The sequence below is a fragment of the Phyllostomus discolor genome, chromosome 6, assembly GCF_004126475.2.
Source record: "Phyllostomus discolor isolate MPI-MPIP mPhyDis1 chromosome 6, mPhyDis1.pri.v3, whole genome shotgun sequence".
NCBI classification, from domain to species: Eukaryota; Metazoa; Chordata; class Mammalia; order Chiroptera; family Phyllostomidae; genus Phyllostomus; species Phyllostomus discolor.
The window spans coordinates 125,625,726-125,639,171 of record NC_040908.2 but is presented as its reverse complement, the minus strand read 5'-3'; the positions used below and the strand labels follow the sequence as shown (position 1 = coordinate 125,639,171).

At 40.1% G+C, this 13,446-nt stretch overlaps 1 pseudogene; it reads left to right on the top strand.

Annotated features, from left to right (window-relative positions):
• Window positions 1-217: 217 nt before the first annotated feature.
• LOC114498945 lies at window positions 218-13,195 on the top strand (annotated as a pseudogene).
• Window positions 13,196-13,446: the final 251 nt, after the last annotated feature.

The window sequence follows — 13,446 nt, the reverse complement described above, 5'->3', positions numbered from 1 at the left end:
TTTTGTCAAATGGTTTTTTTAAACCTATTTATGTGATCATGTTGGGGGGTGGGTGCTCCACCCGCAGAGCTCCCCTGGGTCATCATAGATAAGAATAAATCTACCAAGACATGATCTGCTTGGGGAGGAAAGGTGACCAGTCTCTCAAAGGAGAAAGGTCCTCAACATTTCCTTTCCTGAGTTTTTATTGAGTTCAGCTCACACAGAGATACATAGTATGCACATAAAGCTCATCAACCAGTGTTCAAAAAGCTACAGTCATGGAAAACTGACATCAGTTACAGATAATAGTCGAAGAAAAACAGGGATTATCTTTGGTGAGGGTTGCCTTTAGCTCAAGTGTCTGTTTCATAGCAACAGGGCAGAGCAAGCCTCAAAGGATACAATGTATATTCTTTTCTCTGGCCAGATTTGCCCCTGGGAGCAGTCTGTTCCAGTACAAGGCTGAAGCTGCCTCTGGTATAGTTCCCAGGCTGAGACAGGTGGGGAGAGCAAAGCAGCCAAGAGACTAGGAGACTTTTACAGAGAGACTGAGGACTCAGGCTATGACAAAACCAAGGGGTGAAGGTCTTTATGCCCCTTCTCTGAAGACCCCTAAGTCCTCCCCTGATGGCCCATCATGACTGTGCCTGTCCTAGGTTGCCCCACCTCTCTTGAGGGATCTTACCCGTCATTGGCTAACCAGTAATCCACCAGGTCAAGCAGGGAGAAGTGAGGGAGGCAGGGACTGTGGTCCTGCCAATAGGAAATGTTGTGTCTCCTTAGTGGCTCATGGCCCCAAGGCCTTTTTCACTCAGCTCTAGCTGTGGGAGAAAAGGCTACAGTCCCTGAAACCAGGCGGGATGGCCCCCAACAACCATGTAATTTTTATTTTTCATTTTCTTTATGGGGTGTATCATGTTATTTGAATTTCAAATGTTAACCTAACCCTAAATCCCAGAAATAAATCCCATTTGATCATGCTGTATGATCTTTTAATGTATGAGTGAATTCAGTTTGCTAATATGTTGTTGAGGATGTTTGCACTTCTGTTCATCAGGAACACTGTTCTGTGATTTACTCTTTTTTGTAGTGTTTTTGTGTAATTTTGGTATCCAAGTAATGCTGGCCTTGTAAAATGAGTTTGTGAGCCTTCCCTATTATAGGAGTACTTTCAGAAGAATAGATACTATTTTTCTTTAAATGTTTGGTAAAATTCATTTATGAAGCCATCTGGTATAGAACTTTTGTTTTGGGGGAGTTATTTGATTACTGAGTTTATTTCCTTAGCAGTGAGCAGTTTGTTCAAATTTTATGTTTTCTCTTGACTCAGTCTTGGAAGATTGTATATTTCTCAGAATTTATCCATTTACTTCAGGTTGTGCCATTTGTTGGCATGTAATTGTTTGCAGTATTTTCTTGTGATCCTTCATATTTCTGTGGTATCAATTGTCATGTCTTCACTTTCACTTCTGATTTTATTTATTTGCCCTCTGCCCTCCTCTGTTTTCTTTAATAATTCTATCTAAAGTTTTCTTTTTTAATCATTTTTATTGTTATTTTATTAGAGTTGTCTCAATTTTTCCCCATTTGCCCTCCTCCACCCCCCACTCCCACACTCAATTACCACACTGCTATCTGTGACTGTGGGTCATTCATACACATTCTTCATCTAGTCCCTTGCCCTTTTCCCCACCATTATCCCCCTTCCCCATGCCCTCTGGTCACTTTCAGTCTACTCCATGTTTCCACGCCTGAGGTTCTATTTTGTTCATTAGTTTATTTTTCTCATTAGATTCCACTTATAGGTGAAATTATATGGTATTTGTTTTTCATCGACTGGCTTATTTCACTTAGCATAATATTCTCCAGTTCCATTCATGCCATTGCAGAACGTAGGAGCTCCTTCTTTCCTTCTGCTACATAGTAGCCTATTGTGTAAATGTACCGGTTTCTTCATCTACTCATTCACTGATGGGTGCTTAGGCTGTTTGTAGCACTTGGCTATATTGTAAATAGTGCTGCTATGCCAACAAGGGTGCATAAGTTCTTTTGAATTGGTGACTAGGCATTCTTAGAGTATATTTTCAGACGTGGAATAATCTATTGTGTATCTTTTCAGAGAACCAGCCCTTGGTTTCACTGATTTTTTTTTCTAATTTTTAGACTAATTTGTTTCTTGCCTGATCTTTATTATTTTCTTCTTCTACTCATTTTATGCTTTGTTTGTTCTTCTTTTCCTAGTTTCCCAATGGGTAAAGTTAGACTGTTTTTATAAATGTTTTGTTGTTATTCTATTATAGTTATCCCAAATTTCCCCCCTTTGCTTTCCTCCATCCAGCCTAACCCCCACTCACACAGTCAACCCCTACCCTGTTGTCCATGTTCATGGGTCATTCATAGATGGTTTATTTGAGACTTTTCTTGTTTTTTTGAGGTAGGTATGTATAGCTAAGAACTCCCTTCTAACAGCTACTTTGTCTGTGTCCAAGATTTTGGTTTGTTGTATTTTTTGTTTCATTTCTCTAAAGGTATCTTTTGATTTCTTCCTGCACCTCATTGCTAATCCATTTATTGTTTAGTAGTATGTTATTTAGTCTCCATGTGTTAGTGTGATTTTTAGTTTTCTTCCTATAATTGATGTTAGTATTATACCATGGTGGTCAAAGAAGATGCTTGATACCATTTCAGCCTTTTCAAATGTACTGAGACTTGCCCTAACTGGTGTGTCTCAGTTGGTTGGGCATCATCCCACAAATTGAAAAGTCATCACTTTGATTCTTGGTCCACTTACATGACTGAGTTTTGGACTGTTCCCTGGTCAGGGCATGTGCAAGAGGTAACCTGATGGAGGTTTCTCTCACACATACATGTTTCTCTCCCTCTCATTTTCCTTCCCATAAAAATCTTTAAAAAATAAATAAAAGTAAATACATTTATTGAGACTTGTTCCATGGGCTAACATGAGGTCTGTTCTGGAAATATTCCATGTGCACTTAAAGAGAATGTATATTCTGCAGCTTTGGGATGAAATGTCCTAAAATATCAATTATGCCCAACTAGGCCAATGTGACATTTAAAGGAAATGTTTCCTTGTTGATTTTCAGTCTGGATGACCTCTTTATTAATGTCAGAGGAGTTTCAAAGACTCCTATCATTGTCTTACTGTCAATCTCTCCCTTTATGTCCTTCAATATATTTGCTTCATATATTTATGTGCTCCTATATTGGGTTTACAGGTGTTTACAAGAGTTATATACTCTGGTTGGATTGATCACTCTATCATTATAAAGTGTCCTTCTTTGTCTCTTGTTACTACATTTAAGTCTATTTTGTCTCATATAAGTATCACAATCCTAGCTGTTTTTTCACTTCCATTTGCGTGAAATAACTTTTTCTGTACTATTACTTTCAGTCTGTGTGTATCCTCACATCTACAGAGTGGAAAACTTTCCTCAAGTTCATTCCATCATGCAGCAGATCTTCCAGTCAGAGTCAGAGCAAGAGCACATCAACATCTCCCAACTTTCTGAATTAGTTAAAATCTTACAAGAATCCCGGAATGAACTCATGGAGGTGATGACCAAATATGAGTCTGTAGAATAGTGGAGAAAGCTCAAAGAAAAGCCATTTCTAAGGTCAGCTTCTTTCTTGGCTGCTTCCCTGAATTACCTCCAAGAAACAGGACATACAGACACACAACTTTTGCTATGTTCCATTGCAGCTGGTGCAGGATATCATGTGGTAAACAGTACTTTTCAGTATCTTCTGGGGTGTGATGAGTTAGACTTCCTACTAAATGAAACACAAACTTCCCAAGATAAATACCAGGAGCTCAAAAATATTTGTATCTACAGGGCTCAAGCATTCCTGGTGTTCACAGGTCTTAAAGCTACTGCTAGAGTTACAAATATTTTGCCAGAGGAGAAAAGAAAATGCTTTGCATTAATAAGACATCTCATGGGCCAATCTATGTCAAAGGAAGTTGTGCAAGTCCTCTCCATACCTGGAGCAGATCATGACTGGGAAACTCTTGAGAAACAGTTGAGAAAGCTAACAGATTGTAGTTATGAAGTCACCACATCTCTGTTACAAATGGATGAGGTAAGAAAAAACTTGCAAAATATTTTCCATGAAAAGAAGAAAATCCACAAACCACATGACAATGAAAAGAGCAGACATGAAGTCATAGAAAACATGGCTTTCCTGGAACTACTCCAGAGTCCAGACCTAGAACAATACTACCCAAAAAAAGATGAGCAGAGATCACTTCCATCTGATCCACAAGACTTCTGTGTATAACACCCAGCCCAGCTCTGAAGGGAGCTCAACTTCTATTTCCTCCAGAAGTTATTGGTGCTGGATTATGAGCTAAGATACCTAGTCTTCAGAGAGGCTGGAAACACACAAAATCAACTTTATCCAAGTACTTCAAATCCAGAAAATGAGGCTCTTGATCCATATGAAGAGTTATTTGAAGACAGTGATACTCCCACTCATCCTTCAGCCACTAATCCTACATCCCATACTCACCCTATGGGTATTCAGATGGCAATTCTTCACTGTGCAGATGATTTTGAGAGACAGTATATTTTCTCCAAACTTTCCATTTGCCAGTTTGCCCTCCCTCTTCTCACACCTAATCCCTGCGATGCTCAAATTGAATTCTCTCAGTCAAATTAAAAAAAAAACTGGCAGGAAGCAAGGAAATCACCAAAAGAGGGCAAAAGCAATTACAAGAATAAGCAGATGTGTTGTGTCCCTACCCTCACTGTCCTTTGTTAGAGTTGGAAATGACTTCTCTGCTTCCAAATCTCATGTCATGAACTGTATTCTCAGTAAACATAAACATTATGTCTTTTTTCACCAACATTGCAGAGGGAGCATCAAAGACTGCCTGTTGATGAAGGGTGTGGTGGAAGTCTGCTGGTTCTGTCCTGGAGGGGAAAGATGAGAACAGAGTTGACAACTGCTTGACCTTGACCAATCTTCATGCAGATGCAAAGGAACGTAAAAAGCAACTCACCTTCCTGTAGGAGGTCTCTTCTCTCATTGTGTTCCTCATGTCATCTTGTGATGACAATAAAGAAAATAGTGAAATTGTTTATGACCTGAGTCAGTCACCAAGACCTTTGATTTGTTTACTTGACAACAAAGAAAAAAACATCGTCAATTATTCTGGCTAGAAAGTGAGAATTGGGACCAGGAACAGAAACGAGGCTAAGTTAACACAGGAGCTTGTTACTGCAATCAGACATTTGCTAGAGCTCTCACACACAGAGCTCTCAGCTTAGAGGACTATAGTACAATTGCTTGAAAGCAAGGATTCCTTATTGATGAAGACCAGCAAAATTGCAAAGAAGCCAAAGAAAAGGCAGAGGTCGTAGTGACCCTACTGAAAGAAATGAAGGTATCTCAGGTGAAGGAAAACTTTCTACCCCTCCAGGGACACCTGTGCCATCTTTAGTGTAAAAAGGACAAAGACCTCTTTCACCTGAGAGAAAAGGGGAATCAAAGCATTGAACACAAGAGTAAGGTTGAGACAGAAGAACAAAGAATACAGTGCTAACAGTTGACCAGAGCCTTTCCTCTCAATGACTTAATGCCAGCTGTCCTTCAAATTCTCCAAAATCATTCAGAAACTCAAATGACACTATAGTTTTTGCTATGGCTGAGTGTATTTTTGGACAATCTGACTGCCAGATACTTGGAAAAACTGAGTGAAAAGAAAAGCTCTCTGTGGTCACTGATAAAAACAGAAAAGCAAAATGCAACAAAGTGTAACTCCCTTAATAGTTTGAAAATAGAGACAGAAGTTACTTCCAAAGAGATTAGTGACTGTACATTGGGTATTGAGCAACTTCTCAGAGAAGTTAGCCAGATCTATGAAGCTCTGGAAGAAACTTCCCCCACAGAAGACGCCCTTTATCTCTGCTTCCCCCAGATAGCCGCAGATCTGCTGATATCTGGTGTTCCCATTGAGCTGATGGATGGGGATGCTTCCTATGTGCCTCTAAAGTGAGTAGCAGCCCTTTTTGACAAGGTCTCTGAGAAACTTGGAAATAAATGGCTGTTTGTTCTCTCCATCCTTGGCCTACAGAGTTCAGGGAAGTCCACCCTGCTGAATGCACTTTTTGGTCTGCAGTTCACTGTCAGCGTTGAGAGGTGTGCCTGGGGGACCTACATGCAACTCCTGAAGGTAGGGGAGACTTTCACAGAGGAACTGGGCTTTGATTTTGTGGTTCTTGTGGACACAGAAGGACTTCAGGTCCCAGAACTCGGTAACAAATCCAAGAGTCATGAGAATGAGTTAGCAACCTTTGTCATTGGACTTGGAAGCTTGACTTGGATCAATATTTTGGGGGGAAAATCCATCAGAAATGCAAGATATTCTACAAATAGTTGTCCAACATTTTATGAGAATGAAACAAGTAAAAATCTCACCTAGCTGCCTTTTTGTCCATCAGAATGTGGGGGAAGTCACAGCTAAAGACCAAACTATGGAAGGACTGATGGGGTTACAGCAGAGACTGGATGAAATGGCAGCAATAGTGGGTGAGCTAGAACAGTGCTCTGGTGTAACACATTTTACTGATTTCATTAAGTTTGATGTCAATACTCATGTCTACCTCTTTGCTCACCTCTGGGATGGAAATTCCCAAATGGCCCCTCCCAATCCTTGCTACAGTCACAATGTCCAGGAACTGAAAGGTAAAATATTCAGAACTGCTCAACAGGAATCTAGGTGAAGCATCATGAAGATATCAGATGTAAAGCTGCAAGTTCAAGATTTGTGGAGAGCACTAGTGACTGAAAACTTTATTTTCAGTTTCAGGAACACTCAGCAGGTCATGACCACGAGCGAATTAGAAACTATGTACAACAACTGGACCTGGGAGCTGAGGAGTCATGTGCTAGACTTGCAGAACCAGCTGACCAACCAGATAAAGAATGGAAAATTTCAGACATTCACAACAAGCACACTTGAGACTCCAGTTATAGTAAAATATGAAGCCATCAAGTGAGAACTTGAAAAATATTTTAAAGAAGGTCTAAATAGTGACATACTGACATAGTGGAAAGCAAATTTCGAAAATAAGTTAATAAGCCTTAAAGAGGCACTTATTTTAGAGACCAAAAAGAAAGTTGAGGGACATATAAGTTATAAAAGGAATCAAGAAATATTAGGTAAGAGAAACTCAGATTATGAAAAAGAATTACTGGAAAGGAGAGGAGCTGAAAATTGGCTTTTTAAAAATATATATATATTTTATTGATTATGCTAATACAGTTGTCCCATTTCTTCCCTTCACTCCCCTCCACACTGTACAACCTCTCCCACTCACCTCCCCACCTTTAGTTCATGTCCATGTGTCATACTTATAAGTTCTTCAGCTTCTACATTTCCCATACTATTCTTATCCTCCCCCTATCTATTTTCAACCTACAATCTATGCTACTTATTCTCTGTACCTTTTCCCCCTCTCTCCTCCTCCCACTCCCCTGTTGCTAACCCTCCATGTGATCTCCATTTCTGTGGTTCTGTTCCTGTCCTAGTTGTTTGCTTAGTTTCTTTTAGTTGTCCTTTAGGTGTGGTTGTTAATAATTGTGAGTTTGCTGTCCTTTTACTATACATGTTTTTTTTTTAAATCTTCTTTTCTTAGACAAATCCCTTTAACATTTCAAAAAATAAGGGGTTGGTGATGATGAACTCCTTTAATTTGACCTTATCTGAGAAGCACTTGATCTGCCCTTCCATTCTAAATGAAAGCTTTGCTGGATAGAGCAATCTGGGATATAGATCCTTATGTTTCATGACTTGGAATACTTCTTTCCAGTCGCTTCTTGCCTGCAAGGTCTCTTTTGAGAAATCAGCTGACAGACAGTCTGATGGGAACTCCTTTGCAGGTGTTTCAGGAACACTCAACAGGTCACGGGACCCTTATCTCTTGCTGCTTCTAGGATTCTCTCCTTCATTTTTACCTTGGCTAATGTAATTATGATGTGCCTTGGTGTGTTTCTTCTTGGGTCCAACTTCTTTGAGACTGTCTGACCTTCCTGGACTTCCTGGAAGTCTGTTTCCTTTGCCAGATTGGGGAAGTTCTCCTTTATTATTTGTTCAAATACATTTTCAATCTGTTGCTCTACCTCTTCCCCTTCTGGTACCCCTATAATTTGGATGTTGGGATGTTTAAAGACGTCCTGGAGGTTCCTAAGCTTCTCCTCATTTTTTTTGAATTCTTATTTCTCCATTCTTTCCTGTTTGGTTGTTTCTTTCTTCCTTCTGGTCCACTCTATTGTTTTGAGTCCCATTTTCCTTCCCATCACTGTTGGTTCCCAATGCATTTTCCTTCATTTCTTTTATGGTAACCTGCATTTGTTCATCTAATTTGCGACCAAAATCAATCAATCCTGTGAGCTTCCTGATCACCATGTTTTGAACTGTGCATCTGATAGGTTAGCTATCTCTTAGTCACTCAAAAGGATGAGTTCTGGGGCACTGACCTGTGCTTCTGTTTGAGCCATCTCTCTCTCTCTTTTATTTTTTCTGACTCGTCGCTCCTGTCATGGTGAGGGGTGGAGCCTTATATGTTCACCAGGCTGGGAATCCCAGTCACTAGATTATGATGTTGTATGTGAGGGCAGGGTCAAGAGGGAAGAATGGTGGTTGCTCCGTTCTCGGTGGAACCTCAGTCCCTTCCCTGGGATCCTTGGTTGCACGCTCTGCCCTGCTCCACAAGCTGCCGCTTGCATACTCAGGGTCCACCCGCTGTGATCTTGTGCACCCCAGATGCCTTACATGCTCCCGGTTGCCTTATGCGCCCAATTCTCCCTGTTCTCCATGCCGCAACCCATGCCCAGCTGCTTGTCTCTGCCCCTCCTACCGGTCTGGATAAACAGGTCTATTTCAACTTCTTTGCTGTCTGACTTCCATTCAGATAAATTTTCCGTCAGTTCTGGGTGTTATTCTGCCTCTGAATTGTTGTTGTTCCAATCTTGGTTGTGCGTGGAGGTACGGTGTATCCACCTATGCCTCCATCTTGCCAGAAGTCCGAAAATTGGCTTTAAATGTACAGGGCAAACAACTGAATGAGAAAGAGCTACATGAGAAATTCAGTGAACTTTGAGAATAATGGGTTCATGCTGTGCCCTCAACATTCCATCCAGTCACAAACCCTAACAGTGATAACGACACTAAAATCATCCTTTTGGAACATTTTGTAAAAGAGGCAGATGTGGTGAACAGAATGTGAGAAAATGACAGAAAAAAATTTCAAATCAGTTATAATGAACATGTTAAAATGACCAAAATATTTTACATAATTTCATAGCAATTAGAAGTACAGGGTAAAGAATCTATAGATTGGACCACTGAGTGCATATTTTCCAAATTTCATGAAATTATTAATAACTTTTAGAGGCAACAGTGTGGTTACAGTCAAAGTTATTTCCATAATATCCCAAATATAATAGACGATAAGGTGAATTCTTCACCCACTTGAGGAAAGATACAAATTTACAAGTAAGTATAGAATTGACTTATCTTTTCATTTACAGTCGTCCCTCACTATATCGTGGTTCACTTATTGCAGCTTCACTGTATCATGGGTTTTGATTCAAAAACATGATTCATGTGAAGATTTAAATGGATACATGAGCTTTTCAGTTGTGTAAATTTTTAGCTTTGTTAAGATATTGTTGTGTTAGCAGACACTCAGCAGTGTAATGAAAAGGTGGTTTTGCTAGCAACACAGGCCTGTTGTCAAAACTTTGAGAGGAGCACTAAACATTACAGTTGTCCCTCACTACATTGTGGTTCACTTATTGGGGCTTCACTGTATCTCAGGATTTTAAAAACCCACAGTGAAGCCCCAATAAGTGAACCACAATACAGTGAGAGACGACTGTACTTCACTGGTGAGTACCCGTATAGAATGTTATATGTTGTTAAAATTACACAGGTTTAAGAGTGTAGGAAGTGTTTAACAGCATATGAGGTGTTTATAAGAAAGTGGGAAAGATTTATAGGAGTGTGGGAAAGGTTTATAAAGCCTTAAAATATATAGAAATAATAAAATAAATATAACACTGCTGCTTTGAAGATTTTCACCTATCACAGGGGTCTCTGGAACATAACTCCCACGATAGGTGAGGGATCACTGTATTCAAAAACCATCAGAAAATTTTAAGAAGGTGCACGAGGTATTTGAAAAAGCAAATAATCCTGTAAAATATCTGGAAATTAAAAAAGATGATTTCTTCTTGAGTTTTAAGATCTCTTGTCAAGGATATCTCAAGATCTCAGTCAAAATATTTGTTGATTTTTAGCCCTGGCTGGCGTAGCTCAGTGGATTGAGCACGGGCTGCGAACCAAAGTGTCACAGGTTCAATTCCCAGCCAGGGTACATGTCTGGGTTGCAGGCCATGACCCCCAGCAACCATACATTGATGTTTCTCTCTCTTTCTCTCCCTCCCTTCCCTCTCTAAAAATAAATAAATAAAATCTTTAAAAAAACTTTTCAAAATATTTGTTGATTTTCTGTGACAGAAACTCACTACTGCTGTCTCTGCCACTATTTTGGAATAAATTGGCTCATAAAATTGCTGGCAACATGCAAGGTACATATCCAGCATTCAATGGTAACAGAGCTAACCTGGAAAAACAGATTCTTATCTCTCTGGCAGAAAAAGAAAATTTTGATGATTATTGGCAGTGCCTTCATAATTTAGAATCCTTCTTTAGGATTTACATTGAAAGCCAAATTAAAAGATATTATTTAGATTTTTTAAAAAGTGGAAAAATAGAGACTTCTGGCCAAGATGGAGGTGGAGGTAGACACACTGTGCCTCCTTGCACAACCAAAATAAGGACAACAAAAATTTAGAAACAAAAAAACAACCAGAACAGACAAAATCGAACTGTATGGAAGTCCGACAACCAAGGAGTTAAAATAGACACCTTCATCCTGACCTGTAGGAAGGGTGGAGTCTGGTGGCAAGAGAGAGAGGGGTGGCGGCAAAAGAAAAGCAGTGGGTTGTGGACCCTGGATGCACAGATGGTGGCTGGCTGGGCCCAAAGAACTTGGACCCAAGACTGCTGGCAGACTGCAGGCTCGAGGTGGCAGCAGGCAGACCCAGAAAGGTGTGCAAGGCAGCTGGCTGATCCAGTGGTCACATAGTCACGCACAGATAAACCAGGTGAAACTAGGGAGCAAGAGAGACCGTAAAACCCAGGGCCCCAGCATGAGAAAATAAAGCCTCAAAATACCGATTGAAAACACCTGTGGGGACTGGCGGTGCCAGAAGAGACTCCCAGCCTCACAGGAGAGTTTGTTGGAGAGACCCAGAAGGTCCTAGAATGTACACAAGCCCACACACACTGTAATAAGCACTAAAAGGGCTAGTTTCCTTGGGGAAAGTGGCAGAAGGGACTGAAATCGGAGGGAGAGCAGAGCAAGCACCATTGTTCCCTCTCAGACCCCTCCTCCACATGTGGCATCACAACCCAGCCACTGGGTTGACCCACCCTCATGAACACCTAAGGCTCCACCCCTTATATGTAACAGGTGCAACAAGACAAAAAAAAAAAAAAAAGGCCTAAACAGAAGAACAGATCAAAGCTTCAGAACAAGTACAACTAAGCACCAAAAAGATAGCCAACCTATCAGATGCACAGTTCAAAACACTGGTGATCAGAATGCTCACAGAATTGGTTGAATTTAGTTGCAAATTAGATGAAAAAATGAAGGCTATGCTAAGTGAAATAAAGGAAAATGTACAGGGAACCAATAGTGATGGGAAGAAAACTGGGACTCAACTCAATGGAGTGGACCAGAAAGAAGAAAGAAACAACCAAAGAGAAAACAAGGTAGAAACAAAAATTTTTAAAAATGAGGAGACACTTAGGAACTTTCTGGACATCTTTAAATGTTCCAACATCTGAATTATAGGGATACCAGAAGGAGAAGAGGAAGGGTAACAAGTGAAAAATTCATTTGAACAAATAATAAAGAAGAACTTCCCCAATCTGGCAAAGAAAATAGACTTCCAGGAAGTCCAGGAAGCTCAGAGAGTCTCAAAGAATTTGGAACCAAGGAGGAACACACTACGGCACATCATAATTACATTAGCCAAGATAAAAATGAAGGACAGAATCCTAGAAGCAACAAGAGATAAGGAGACAGTAATCTATAAAGGAGTTCCCATCAGACTGTCAGCTGATTTCTCAAAAGAGACCTTGCAGGCAAGAAGGGACTGGAAAGAAGTATTTCAAGTCATGAAAGGCAAGGACCTGCATCCAAGATTACTCCATGCAGCAAAGCTTTCATTCAGAATGGAAGGGCAGATCAAGTGCTTCTCAAATAAGGTCAAGTTAAAATAAGGCAAAATAAGGCATCACCAAGCCCTTATTTTATGAAATGTTAAAGGGACTTATCTAAGAAAAAGAACATTAAAAATTGTATGGTAAAATGACAGCAAACTCGCAATTATTAACAACCACACCTATAAAACAAACTAAGCAAACAACTAGAACAGGAACAGAACCACAGAAATGGAGATCACATGGAGGGTTAGCAACAGGGGAGTGGGAGGAGGAGAGAGGGGAAAAGGTACACAGAATAAGTAGCATAGATGGTAGGTAAAAAATAGACAGGGGGGAGGGCAAGAATAGTATGAGAAATGTAGAAGCTGAAGAACTTATGACACATGGACATGAACTAAGAGGAGGGATGTAGGTGGGAGGGGTTGTACAGGGTGTAGGGGAATGAGGGGTAAAATGGGACAACTGTAATAGCATAAACAATAAAATATATTTTTAAAAGTGTAAAAATAAAGAGTTTTAAAAATAAGTTTAGATGGCATCAAGAATACCATCCTCTTAGCTATTCATGAAGACACAGCAAGAGTTAAAGATAAAAGCAGCACTGCGCCTGGGTGGCTGGATTTGTTCTATAATCACCTGGGGATTAATTTGATCTTTCCATGAAAAGACTTGGTAAGCAATGAACACCAAGATAAAAGTTTTGAGTTTTTCAAAGAAGCCACGAGTGAAGCTTTGGATCCTATAATAAATGCAGTAGAAAAGTATTTGGCTAAGCCTGTAGAAGAAATGGTTCCTCAAATCCAAAGAATGCTCTTGAACATCTCTGTGGCTGCTGGAAACAGTGTCCCTTTTGTGGGGACTTTTGTGTACAAACACAATCCTTTCACATGACAGAGACCATAGTGTTCCTTTCCACCATTCTCAGGCTGTCAATGGATGCAGATGAGCTAATACCAACCACTTTTCCATTGATTACTGTAATAGTTCAGTAGCAAGTGAATGTTCCTTCATTTTCAGTGATAGTCGTAAATTCACATATAAGAACTATCGAAAGGGAGGAGGGAAATATGCTACATGGAGCATCGCTCCAGACACATCTTCCCAGCCATATTGTAAATGGTTTGTCTGTCATTTCAAATCCA